This window comes from Nymphaea colorata, chromosome 1 (assembly GCF_008831285.2).
Source record: "Nymphaea colorata isolate Beijing-Zhang1983 chromosome 1, ASM883128v2, whole genome shotgun sequence".
NCBI classification, from domain to species: domain Eukaryota; kingdom Viridiplantae; phylum Streptophyta; class Magnoliopsida; order Nymphaeales; family Nymphaeaceae; genus Nymphaea; species Nymphaea colorata.
This window is the reverse complement of record NC_045138.2, coordinates 21,044,442-21,057,041: the sequence shown is the minus strand read 5'-3', so window position 1 is coordinate 21,057,041 and position 12,600 is coordinate 21,044,442. Positions and strand designations below refer to the sequence as shown.

The window sequence follows — 12,600 nt, the reverse complement described above, 5'->3', positions numbered from 1 at the left end:
TGGATAGGTATTTTCTCACTGTACATATATAAGGGAAGCGGGGACGAAACCCCAACAACTATTTTTCGAGGAAGTTTACAGCAAATTACCAATATTATAAATATTCGTATTAGTTGTAAATTTTATGTAAAAAATCATTTAAGACATTCAAGATTGATTTGAAAAAAAGAAAAAGTAAGGACTATATAAACCCCTAACCAGCCTTGTATCTTACTGTAAGAGGGCTATATGATGCATATGGGTGGACATACATGGATAAGCTTGGGCATTGGGTCGGGCTGCTGCTGTCGAGTGGGTTTGATAATTTTTTAATATTTATTTTATTATTTATATATATAATTATAATAGTTTATTACATTTAATTATATATATATTATTTTATATTAAAAATACATTTTTAATTTAAACAGGCCGAGCACAAACCGGGCGCGGGCTAGGGTTTTAATTATTGGGTCGAGCCCAGGCCTAAGTTTTGGGTGTCGGGCTGGTTCGAGCCCCGACTCCTTATCAGGCCAGCCCACTGCCTAAGCTTAGCTATGGACATATGTTAACAAGACTGCAACTTAGTTGTATGGATTCGAACCTAATGGTGATTAGCTAGAATATTGATCAAGTAGAACAGAAAATAGCAAAGAGAGAAATTTACTTGATCAGGACGATTTAAAAATCACTTGATAATCGAAGAAATTATCAAAAAAGGAAAAAAAAAAAAACGAACATATGACTTTGTTTCGTAGAGAGAGCCGTGGTGATGGGTATGGCGCGCGTGAAAGCCCTTTTAATTTGCACCCTCTTGTCATGTTATTTTATTATCAGACTTTAAACTCATGAATTTTAATATGAGTGAATCCGTAAAAAATGGATTATTCGAGTCAGGTGATACAAAATTGTTTTAAATTCGTTGACCTTTTTCAGAAAATCTTTCATTTAGATGACAAACTTTGGCATATATTTCAAGGTTTGAGCTTAATGTTCCTAATTTTTTGTAATTCAAGTTTTGTTTTTACTACCAATTTCTGAAAATTGCTGTTTCTTTTTAACATCAATTGGTATTGTAGATAAACATATTAAGTAAGGCGATGGAAACTGATAATAATGCCTTGTTATTATATATTAAAAAAAGGAAAGAAAGGTATTTTTGGACTTGAAAGAACCATGTAGAAAAAGCATCAATCTTTTGGGGCATTTGAATGATACCTTGGTTTAATATGTTTTATGAAAACCAAGATTTTTAATGAGTTTCAAAACACTTTGTTTTTTTCTTTTTTTGGATAATACATTAAAAACCTGGTTTTTGAATAGCCTAAAAAGGATTAGGTTTTTCACTTCCTTTTCTAATATCAGGTTTGGTCAAAACTAGATCTCAAACCCAAATATTTATGACACCCACATACTCCAATAAATTTCAAAGCTGGTTTTAAAGTATCACCCAAGCAACTCATTTCATGTTTCAATAAAACATGACCTGACTGACAGTTCTTGTCAAGGAAAGTCGAGGTTGGCATAAAAACTCTAAATTATATGGTCCTAATATGAAATTATAATTTAAAAATAGTTATATATATATATATATATATATTAGTGAAGCTTGCCGTTAGACCTCTTTTAATTTAATACTGAATTGTTCTTTTTCTCGTTTGGTATGTTTCAATATGACGGCAAGCATCGAATAGAGTTACATCCTTCGTTGCCACCTCCTCCAAGTGATCTTCAAATTTTAGGATATTAAATTAAACTTCTTAGTCAATTCATTAATTAATGTCTTGTATCTAATGCTATTATATTTTGAAAATTGGCCAAATCCGATTCAAAATTCGGGTTTGGTGTGACTTTTTTTTTATTTGCATTTGAATCTGAATTTGAATATGCATGTGAATATGATTAAAGATATATCCGATCTAAATTCGATCCGTTGACATCCCTCATTATATCGAGGATCCAGTCAATAAACGGTACCTCATGCATTAACCGTCTTCCTCAAACTTGACGATATACAGCGGACAACAAGGAAAGCCATGCATGGACGTAGGTGCAAGCCAATAAATCGAAATTCTATTCAAAGATTTATAAACCCAATACTTCAAGTTTGAGCACTATCTTAACATTAAGAGGGGAAGAGAAAATTGATGTTTGAATCTTCGATGTGTCGATAACATTGCTTCACAGGATATGGTGTCCACGGTGATGATGGTTGGCAAATTCATGGCTGAGGCTTGGATTGGCCGAAAACTAGGTCACCGGGTCAAAGAGTTGACCTGAATTTTTATAGTGCATTTTTTAATAAACAGATGGAGAAAATAAGTATGTCAAGGCATAATATTTGACTTTTTTATCAACTGAAAATGAGTAATATGTAAATCTTAAAGGGATTGATAACGTACATATTGTCCACAAACAACTGTTAATGAAAACGGATCCTATAGATAATAGCAGTGATATACATCACCGGTATAGACTAGGTTTTGGTACCAACCTTTGGAACTGGTCATAGGGACTCTTTTTTATCAAATTGGTTAGTTAATGCACATGAATGTGGCGAATCGATGGAAGCAAATACATAGGTTATTATGTACTTCGTAAGCATTGGTACTGAAGCAAATACATATGTTATTATTTCATTTTTTATGATTCATATATTATTAAGAAAAATAAGAAAAAAGTGATTCACAAATGGCGGAAAGAAAAAATGAGAAATCATATGGCGTCTGTGTCGAGAGGAAACCGTTAAGAGGAAGGAGCAAGACTCCGGTGACGATGCACTGGGTTCAGGCGAATTCCTCCGATTTCGGGGGGTTCGCTTCCTCGTCCACGAAGGTGTGTCACCTTGATCATCATAATCTTATTCTCTCTCTCTCTCTCTCAGATGTCTGACTTTCCACCGACTTATCAGTGGTCATACGGCCGTCAACGTTGGGAAATCGATGGTCGCAGTCTTCGGAGGCCTCGTGGAGAAGCGGTTCCTAAATGATCTATGCGTCTATGATACCGGTGACGTCATCCTTCCTCTTTCTTGCTGTTGGGATTCGGTAGCTTCCTTCCGTGTCATGGATTGGGACTCTCCGGTTTCCTCCCAAATTCCAACCGATAAGTTTTACGCCGCCCGAGGATGGCGCTAGCCTGATCTTGTTTTCCGTTATGGGCGGGCTTCAGAAGGAACGAGCTGCCCAATTATTCAAACATGAAAACTCGAACAGAAATAGAAGAGGAGACCGCATTACTACTATACTAGTAAAGGACGCAAACACATGGTAAGGATAAGCAGTGATGCTGCAACAAAGACAGTCTTTGCTCGGCCAGAGCATACACCTTCCCCTTCCACACAATCCTCTGATCATCTTCTCAACTTTCCAGAGAAACTCTGTATATCAGGCAACCTCCACCAGAGAGTTCCTGCACCACAAATTTCTCGCATGCATAGCCCAACATCCCATGTTTCTCTGACAACATTGCCATCAAGCTGCTGTAGTCACAATGAATGGCCAATGAAAACTCTTCTGGCCCGAAACATTCCAACACACGGTCGATTAGCGCCTCTAGCTCTGCTGCATTCTTTATTTCCTTAGAGCCTATTGCATCCACAAACTCAAAGCTTGCATAGCTGAGACCATCTTCTGGAGTGACATGAATAATCGACAAGGCCTTGTCCTTGATTGAATTCATGGAATATCCACAAGGCTCAAACTCAAAGTCATTGATATCAAAGCCGGGAAGGATGCTGCGGATTCCAGAAGCGTTAGTCATGGACTTCGCTGGGCCTTCAAAGTTCTTGTAGAATACAGATGCCCGCTCCCTGTCCAGGTTGGTCATGCACATTTCCACAGTGAGTGGCAAAGGAGGTATGGACTCCACGGACGACCTGTAGATGTGCCAATCATGGGCAGGATTGCCACCATTGATGACATAAGCATTCCCAGGCTTACCAAACAACTTCGGAAATGGTTGTTCAGCACAACAACTTCCTCCGTAAAACTTGTGTGAGGAGAAGGCTGATTCCCAGGGAAAATGAACGTCCCACGGGAATATTTGACTGAGATAGGAGCACGGGACAAGGTACCAGCATGCTTCAATACGATGGGACTGGAGCGCAGAAGCTTGGTAGTCCCACAAGTCTTGATGATGACCTTGTAAGGATAAACAAAAAGGCTGGATTCAGAAAGCACATATGAATCCAAAGCGCTGTTGGACAAACTGTCCACTATGGTGCATTCGGCAGCAGAAAGGAATTCATCAATCTGGGCACGAGAGAGGGCCCTGAGACCCTTGCTATCAGGATCAGCAAACACAGGTGGCTGACGGAAAATGATCTCCAGCCGCTTTTCATACCCTTCAAAACCGGCCATTTTGAAGCTGAGATCCAATTCTCAATACCACCTAACTGTGTCGAATTGGTGTTGCAGAAGATCAAATGATTATGGGGAAGAAGAGATGAGGAAGAGGCTACATGTCCAGGCCCGGGAGTGACCGAGACAAAACAGAATAGCATTCGTTTCCTTTCTTCCTCTTCCAAAAGTGTGCCGCAATTGGAAAAAGTTTTAGAAGTGGCAGCGGTTTGTGTCTATATATTTCTAATTGACAACGGCCTCTCGATGTTTTTAGCAAGTCAAAATGAATTTTATTTCCGCAGTATGAAAAATATTTCCTGCACTAAACTTTAGTCTTGTGGAATTCTGACAACAGGGAGCGTGGATGTTGTAATGGAGGCAAAAGGTGGTAAGAAGAAGTCCAGTAGTAGTTCCTTAATGTACGAAGTTCCCCTTGGCTACAGCATTGAAGACGTTCGTCCAAACGGTGGTATCAAGAAGTTCAAATCTGCTGCCTACTCCAACGTACGTTTTCTATCTATGATAGTGAATAGAAAACATTAATTTGGTTTTTCTGAAAGGTTAATGGTTTGTTTTCCCTTTCCTGTTTTCTAATTATGTTCTTCCTTTCTTTTTGCAGTGCGTGAGGAAGCCATCGTGATATTTCCACAATCAATTGCTGCTGATAGAGTAGGGCTTTTTTCTGTTATTTCTTTGTTTAAGTTGCGCGCAGTAGGAGACGTGTCGTCTCGGCCAGGACATATAGCCTCTTCCTCATCTCTTCTTCCCCATAATCATTTGATCTTCTGCAACACCAATTCGACACAGTTAGGTGGTATTGAGAATTGGATCTCAATGGCCGGTTTCGAAGGGCATGAAAAGCGGCTGGAGATCATTTTCCGTCAGCCGCCTGTGTTTGCTGACCCTGATAGCAAGGGTCTCAGGGCCCTCTCTCGTGCCCAGATTGATGAATTCCTTTCTGTTGCTGAATCCACCATAGTGGACAGTTTGTCCAACAGCGCTTTGGATTCCTATGTGCTTTCTGAATCCAGCCTTTTTGTTTATCCTTACAAGGTCATCGTCAAGACTCTTTGGCAACGTCTTTGGTTATCAATTTCTATTCATCATTTCAAAAATTCAAACTAATAAAAAAAAGACAAACCAGCAACTTCACCACTGCTTAATTAAAATATCAGGGGCCGAATCGGAACGGGGGTATTCGGATCGATATGACCTGATATTAATGAAGCAACATCCCACTCAAGAAGTGGCAGATGGCGACTCTCAACCTCCCCCACCATCCATCAAAAGAAAGAAAAGGGTGTGAATGTGCTGATTTCTTAAGATACTCTATAATCAGGAGTATAGGGTGTCCGGTCCCCTTTTGGGAGGACCTCCGTTTCAAAAAAGGGGGTGATCCGATAAAACTTAGCTAATTAGGCAAATGATGGAGAAGATCCTGATATCTTTTTTTTTTTTAATTGGTGCTATCAATATCAGATCATCCCCTTTTGCGAGGACCTCTTTTTGAAATTAGGTAAAGTGCCACACCCTATTTTCACAATCAATTTAGTTCTCTCTGCATTAATGAATTTAGATTGTGATTGGTCAATCACATTGATTGAATTAATTGGCATCTATAACCAGTTTTAAACTCAGATCAAGTTTAATCAAGTCTAGCTAGCAGTATGTCCTATTCATTGAGCTGGTTGAGCCTTAATGCAACCTTCTTTCTCGTATCTGAGTCTTAATCGAGTGCGACACACTACAAAAATTCCTCAGATATTGATGGTCACTCATTCAAAGTCATGAGATAAAGTTGATACATATTGATCTATGTATTAACAATATGTCCCTTACAGTCTCTATAAGAGGTTGTTTGGTAATAATAACTGTTATTATTTCATTGATCTCCATAGAAAAGTATGATAGATTCACGGAATGCTGCAATGAACTATTTAATGGATATGTACGATAAATTCATGGAACAATAGCACTATGTTACTAATGTCAAATGTTCATATGCCTTGATGGATCCTCTTTTAACAATGTTTTACATTGTCCACATTATGGATCTTGAAGTCCTGATTAGTTAGGATTAATTTAAAGGATACAATGACAAGTAATGCAGACTCTTGACCTCGTTCATCTGAAAGGTGAAAACATAATTATGTTATGTCTTGAGAACATGTTCTAACATAACAGTAATTGGTTTTTTGTTTTTTGTTTTTTTAATTAAGCTCCTCATTTGATTGGTAAAATATTAAGTATAGTACAATTTACATGGTAACTGTAACATAGACCCTAGGAGATGCATCAATCTGCGGCCACATCAAAAAATTTGGAGGCAATGAATGTCATATCTATATATATATATATATATATATATATATATATATATATATATATATATATATATATATATATATTAGCGTGTACACAGACTAAGTTATATCCTAGGCAGATCTAATCTTAAACAATTAACGAAGGCATTGACTAATATAAATGCATATTGCGCTCAATAATTCTTACTTTTACGCTCCATGCATCGGTCTAGAGAAATCATAATGAAAGCAATGTTTAAATAAACAAGTCATATAAATAAAATAGTACATGTTAATGACCAATAGCTATAACAATAGAGCAAAAAATGAGTTACAAACAAACTAAAACAAGTAAAAGAAAGGAATTTAGAACAATTTTGGTCCAAATTACTTGTAAGACCCAATTCAAGACTGACCTGAGTTCCTGAGTTCTCGGCATACCCTATAAGATTGAATATATAAAGAAAAAACTCCTCTGCTGGTTGGATCTGAACAAGCATATTTCACACATAATATTGCAAACTTCAACTATCTGCCAGTCCAATAGACTCCTTCAAAAACCTGCCCTTGTGTGGAGTATCATGCTGTTGAAAACTAATTTTCAACTCAGGTGCTCGACTTGAATAGTTTAATTCTAATAGTAGAAAGACAGAAGACATGATGTTTAAAACCACAAGATAACAGATTGAAAATGATACTGAATAAGAAATCTAACGTACCCATACATGAAAGAAAAAGATTTGTAGATAATCATAAGTTGTTCAACTATTTGTGATAGTGGTCCATTAGCTCTGTTCTTATGCATAAATAAGTGATCTATAGCGAAAAATTTCTGGTCCTACTTCTGCCATTGTTCATGGTCAAGCTTAGTTTGACTCTTTGGAGATAGTAATGTGAGGATATAGGGTTGCCAATTAGGATATCTGACCGAACCATTCCAAAAACTAGCTAGCTTTCTACAACACAACCTATGAATCAAGCTGATGGACCGCCAGTCTCTGCCATTGAACCAGTCCATCCATTCCAAGGACTTCTATCGGTTCCAGCTTAGGCACATGCAGATTCACGCACATGGCGTGAACTCTCATCCACACACTCGTACTCTCTCTTTCTATTATATAAATAACATGGATTCCTCCAGCTGTGAGAAGAATCCCTCTCACACGCAGCCCAATGTTTTTTTGTTTGGGTTGTGTTAATGAGACATGATGGGAATCCAGTGCTTTATATATATATATATCTATATATATATATATATATATATATATATATATATATATATATATATATATATATATATATATATATATATATATATATATATAATTTAAATCAAATTTAGATTGAAAATTATTTTTATATATAGAATTTACAGATTTCTCTAATCTAAGTTTAGACTGAAAATCTTCAGTCCTCAGCACATGTGCACTCATTTTCTCTTTTTTTTTTAGTGTACAAACAAGGCAAGTGTAAAACAAATTTAATAGGAAAATCAGAATAATAACAGTGCATCTATTAATTCCCCAACCAGCCACTCTCCCCAGCTGCTCACCCCCAGCTTCCAAAATAAAATGCAAAATAAAATTTATCTCCCAGCTGCTCACCCCCAGCTTCCAAAATAAAATGCAAAATAAAATTTATCTTGTGTTGCAATTTATCTTCAGGAGATATTTTGCCCCTAAAAGATTATTGTATCGCATCACATCTAAATCGGCTAATTGTCTAGCAATATAATTCCATGAGTTGGTCCTGAGACAACTAGAAAAGATTCTGCAAGTGCAATAAAGAATCCAATAGGTCGATTATTTAATCAGACAATGGTTGAACACCAGATCTAAATTCAAATGCTAGTCCAGATTGATGTGACATGTGGTAGCAATCAAGTAGTGGGGGCCTCGTATGAAAAGCCAAAAACCTTCCAAGGGACCATTTGGGATCAATACCTGTTGAGAATCTCATACACGAATCCGTGAGGGTCCCATCGTTCAAGTTTAAAAATTTTCAATAGGCAAGGCCTTGACGACCCACTTATGGCTGGGGTGTCAAAACCAATCTATGTACTTTTTATGACATCTTGTTTAGAAACGAAGGCGGTCCGATTATGAAGAATGCGGCTATAGTTATGAAATTTCATATTGGAGCTGGGTTTTGAGACGGGGTTGATCTGAAATTATTCAAGGTAAAAAAAAAAAAAACTCAAGAGAGGAAAGCAAACCGTGTGGGTTGCGCGTTAAAAAAAAAGGAAAGAAATTCTATTGAGCTTCTCCTAGGTAGCCCAGCCAGTTCCAAGCCCATGCCTCATGCCAGCCCATCCAGAGTCTGATGCAGGTTCAACTCACTCGAGCAGGCCAAACTCCCCCAAAGCTTGTCAACACTCATATGATCAATTTGGAAAATTCACAATGTGTAGTAAGAGCATGAAAAATAGCAAGATGCCAACATTGTTCACGTTAACCAAATGATCTTGGACACGACACAGGGGGCACACCTTATCATCTTCTTTCTATGGACCCGACCGGCGGCGACTAGAAAAGTTGAACCCGTCATTGAGATCCTACCCCCAAGGCCTACTTGAGGTAATCTAAAACTAAAAATCCTAAACCAATTAAGTCTTACATTTCTATCAAAGCTCTTAAACTTGTTATGCGAGCAAATGTGACATGGGCTCCAGATCTCAAACCCATAAATTTGATGTGTTAGAGACCGAGAGATCAAATTTCAACAGGCCTTTGATTACGTTAGCAGTGGACTTTCAGAAGGGCATGGGCAGTGCATTGTCGGGCACCTAGTCGACACCTAGATGGGCTAGAAACAGTAAATGAAACTTGAAAGGGAGAAAGAGGAGAAGGAGGAGAAGAACAGGAACATGGTAAAAACGAAGAAAAAGTAAACAAAGAAACGTATAAGCCGATGAAGAAGGGAAAAAAAAAGGAAAAGGAATCTAAGACATTTTTTCACTTGTGTGCCTCAGCGAGCCAACCTAGTCAAATGCCAAGCTTGAACCATCAGTCTTTTTAGAGGCCTGAACAACCTGTGTCCTGCTTTTGATTTTGACAACTTAGCTTTTATGAGCAAAAGATAATCCTCTTTAGTCTTTCCATTTTTTCGGGCTATGTTTATCATCAGACTCAAACAGTTGTTTATAATTTGTTTTCAGGTGATCGACAGTATATTGTCTCGGAAGCATTTACCAGTAATTGTAGGAGGTACAAATTATTACATCCAGGTAACAACATAGATTTGAACTTTTTTTTTTATCTCTCCTTCTAGCCCCTTTACTTGCTTTAAATTTTTTGTACCATTAACTGTTTGTTCTTTGTCCATATGACTTAAAAGCAACCACGAGTTCAGTAATAGTTTGTTAGGGTTTGGCTAAAAGTTTCTAATGCAGTCTGTATTCTTAACTGATGGCATGAGAAGATATTGTTAAAGGTTAACCGTTTGACTCTGGGCCTCATATTTTGAATTTCCAGATGGACAACAGATTGGTTGGAAGTTTGGAACTGCAAAATTGGTATCATATTGCATCGCAGAGTTCCTAAACAATGATTAGAGTGTAGGTTACCATTATCAGGATGGAAGAGGGTAGGATGTGGATACACATCATGGATCATGGGATTCTAATCTGACCTTGAAGAGCTATGGTTGTCCAAGTATAAGAGTTGAGGGAAGGGTTTGTAAAAGGGTTGAATATGTTTATATATATATATATGAGGAGCGTCGAAGCAGGCTTATTTTCCTTTTCACATTTTATCTTTGTAATAGCATTGCTGATACAATTCAGTCTGCACCAGAACATTTCCTCTTGTGGAAGGATGTTTTCTTGGCTTGATTTTGTATAACAACCCGACCCACTCTTGGGCTCGGGCCCCTGGTTCGGCGGATCCCAACCCGCCCCTAGCAGTTTCTGCTCCAACCTTAAAAAGGCTAGTAACCAGGATAATCATCTCATTAATGGTCTCTCTTTATAAGCTCTTGAAGATCTCTCACAATCTTTAATATAGGACTAAACTTCTAGGGTGTTACAATCCACCCCCCTTGAGGCACACGCATCCGTGCGTGTGGGACCCTAGGTCCGAGTGTTGAAACTGCTCTGATACCACTGTAACAACCCGACCCACTCTGCGGCTCGGGCCCCTAGTTCGACGGATCCCAACTCGCTCCCTAGCAGTTTCAGTTCTAACCTAAAAAGGCTAGGAACCAGGACAATCTTCTCATTAATGACATCTTTTTATAAGCCATTGAAGTTCCATCACAATCTTCGATACATGACTAAACTTCTGGGGTGTTACATTTTGTTCTCTGCCTCTGACAATTCGTTACCTGTTCTCATAGGAAATATAAGGGTATTATTGTCATGGTAAGTGCTGATACTTGTATGGCAGTTTCAAGAGGCCAGAGTCCCAAATTAGGAACTTAAGAAATTCTTGTCCATTTTATAAGTTTATATATTAGGGCCAAGCCGTTTGGCCATAGACAAAATATTACTCATCTTTTCATACTGGCTTATTTTATCTTTGTTCTTGGATTGTCTTGTATGTGAGCCCATTCTTACTTGATGACCTGATGGAAGAAATGGATGCATGTACTTCAGGTGAGTATCTTGGTAAGTATACTAATGCTCTTTTTTCTTTTATTTTCTGGGTGCATGACGCTGTAATGGTTACTGTTCTCACCGTTACCATTGTGATCACCTGTTTTAGGACATGCTGTTGCCTGTTTAAGCAGCAATCAAACTTGTGAGGACTCAACTTGTGATTTGGATCTCCTTAGGAAGCTCGATCCTGCGTCAGCAAATAGGATACATCTAAATGACATTAGAAAAGTAAGTGTCTCATGGTTGCCTAGTTTATGTTATTCTATTAATTGCCGGTGGTTGATCTATACTTTTCCACTCGACTTTTTTCCTTCAGTTATTGCGTTTCTTAATTGCATATTGCTACAAAAGGTGAAGTTGTAATGTTATTGAATTACTTACCACTGAATGTTCTTAGGGAATTTGCTCTACATTCGTGTGTGTATATGCACTGCCTGGCTCATTTTTTGTCATCTATATGCACAATACAAAATAGGCAAGTTTTCTTGGAGTTTGCATGATGAATGCATCTTACTGTAGTGTGTAAATTTTTAAATATCTGCTGTCAACTTTGGGGCTTGGACCAGTTAGGGTCACACTATCCCAAATTGTCTCTGAGATGAAAACTATTCTTCTTTTTGAAACTTCAACATGCATAAGTAGTCCTGCCTGCTCCCTATCTTGCTTTTTGTGTTCTGGTTCATGGGCTTCATTCTAAATACAGGCGGTCCATTGGGTTTCCACACCTTCGTAGCAACTTATAACTGCCCTTTGATCCTTGGCCGAAGCAGCTTATAACTTTGAGAAAAATCCAAAGTAATCTGGTTCATGGTTCACCAGATTTGCAATTTTACACATTCATTCTAAAATCCAGACATCAATTTTCTAGTTTTCTTTTTGTTGATTTGTGATCGGATACGGTTCATTATAGTATTCTTGAATTCAATTGAGGTTGGTGCGTCCTGATTCTCTGTTCTCCAAATTGCTCTTCATGATGATTCTAAAATGAGCCATTTGCATACAAGTGATTTGCAATTTTGATGAGGTAAAGAATGAAAGCCTTTGGTTGAACAATCTCAAAAACTTGGTTTTATTAAAACTTAGTTTTTTTTAATAAACTTTCGAAATCTAGTTTACCTGTTTAGATGACAAGGCAAAACCCCGGTTTTCACTTTTAAGAAACTCAGTTTTTTTTGTCATTCAAACACTTATTAACTTCTAAAACCAGGATTTGAAAGTATCGGCCCGGAAATTTTGAACTGAAACTTGGTCTGCACTTAGAACTTTTTTAATCTTTATAGTTTACAATTTTTTCATTCATAAAAAAAAATTAAAAAGTCCATAAATTCTCTTTAAAATCATTCCACGTTTAAAGTTTTTCCATGCATTTTTCTTAAGC

At 37.6% G+C, this 12,600-nt stretch overlaps 1 pseudogene; it reads right to left on the bottom strand.

Annotated features, from left to right (window-relative positions):
* Positions 1–3,339: 3,339 nt before the first annotated feature.
* Positions 3,340–4,446, bottom strand: LOC116264580 (S-adenosylmethionine decarboxylase proenzyme-like; annotated as a pseudogene).
* Positions 4,447–12,600: the final 8,154 nt, after the last annotated feature.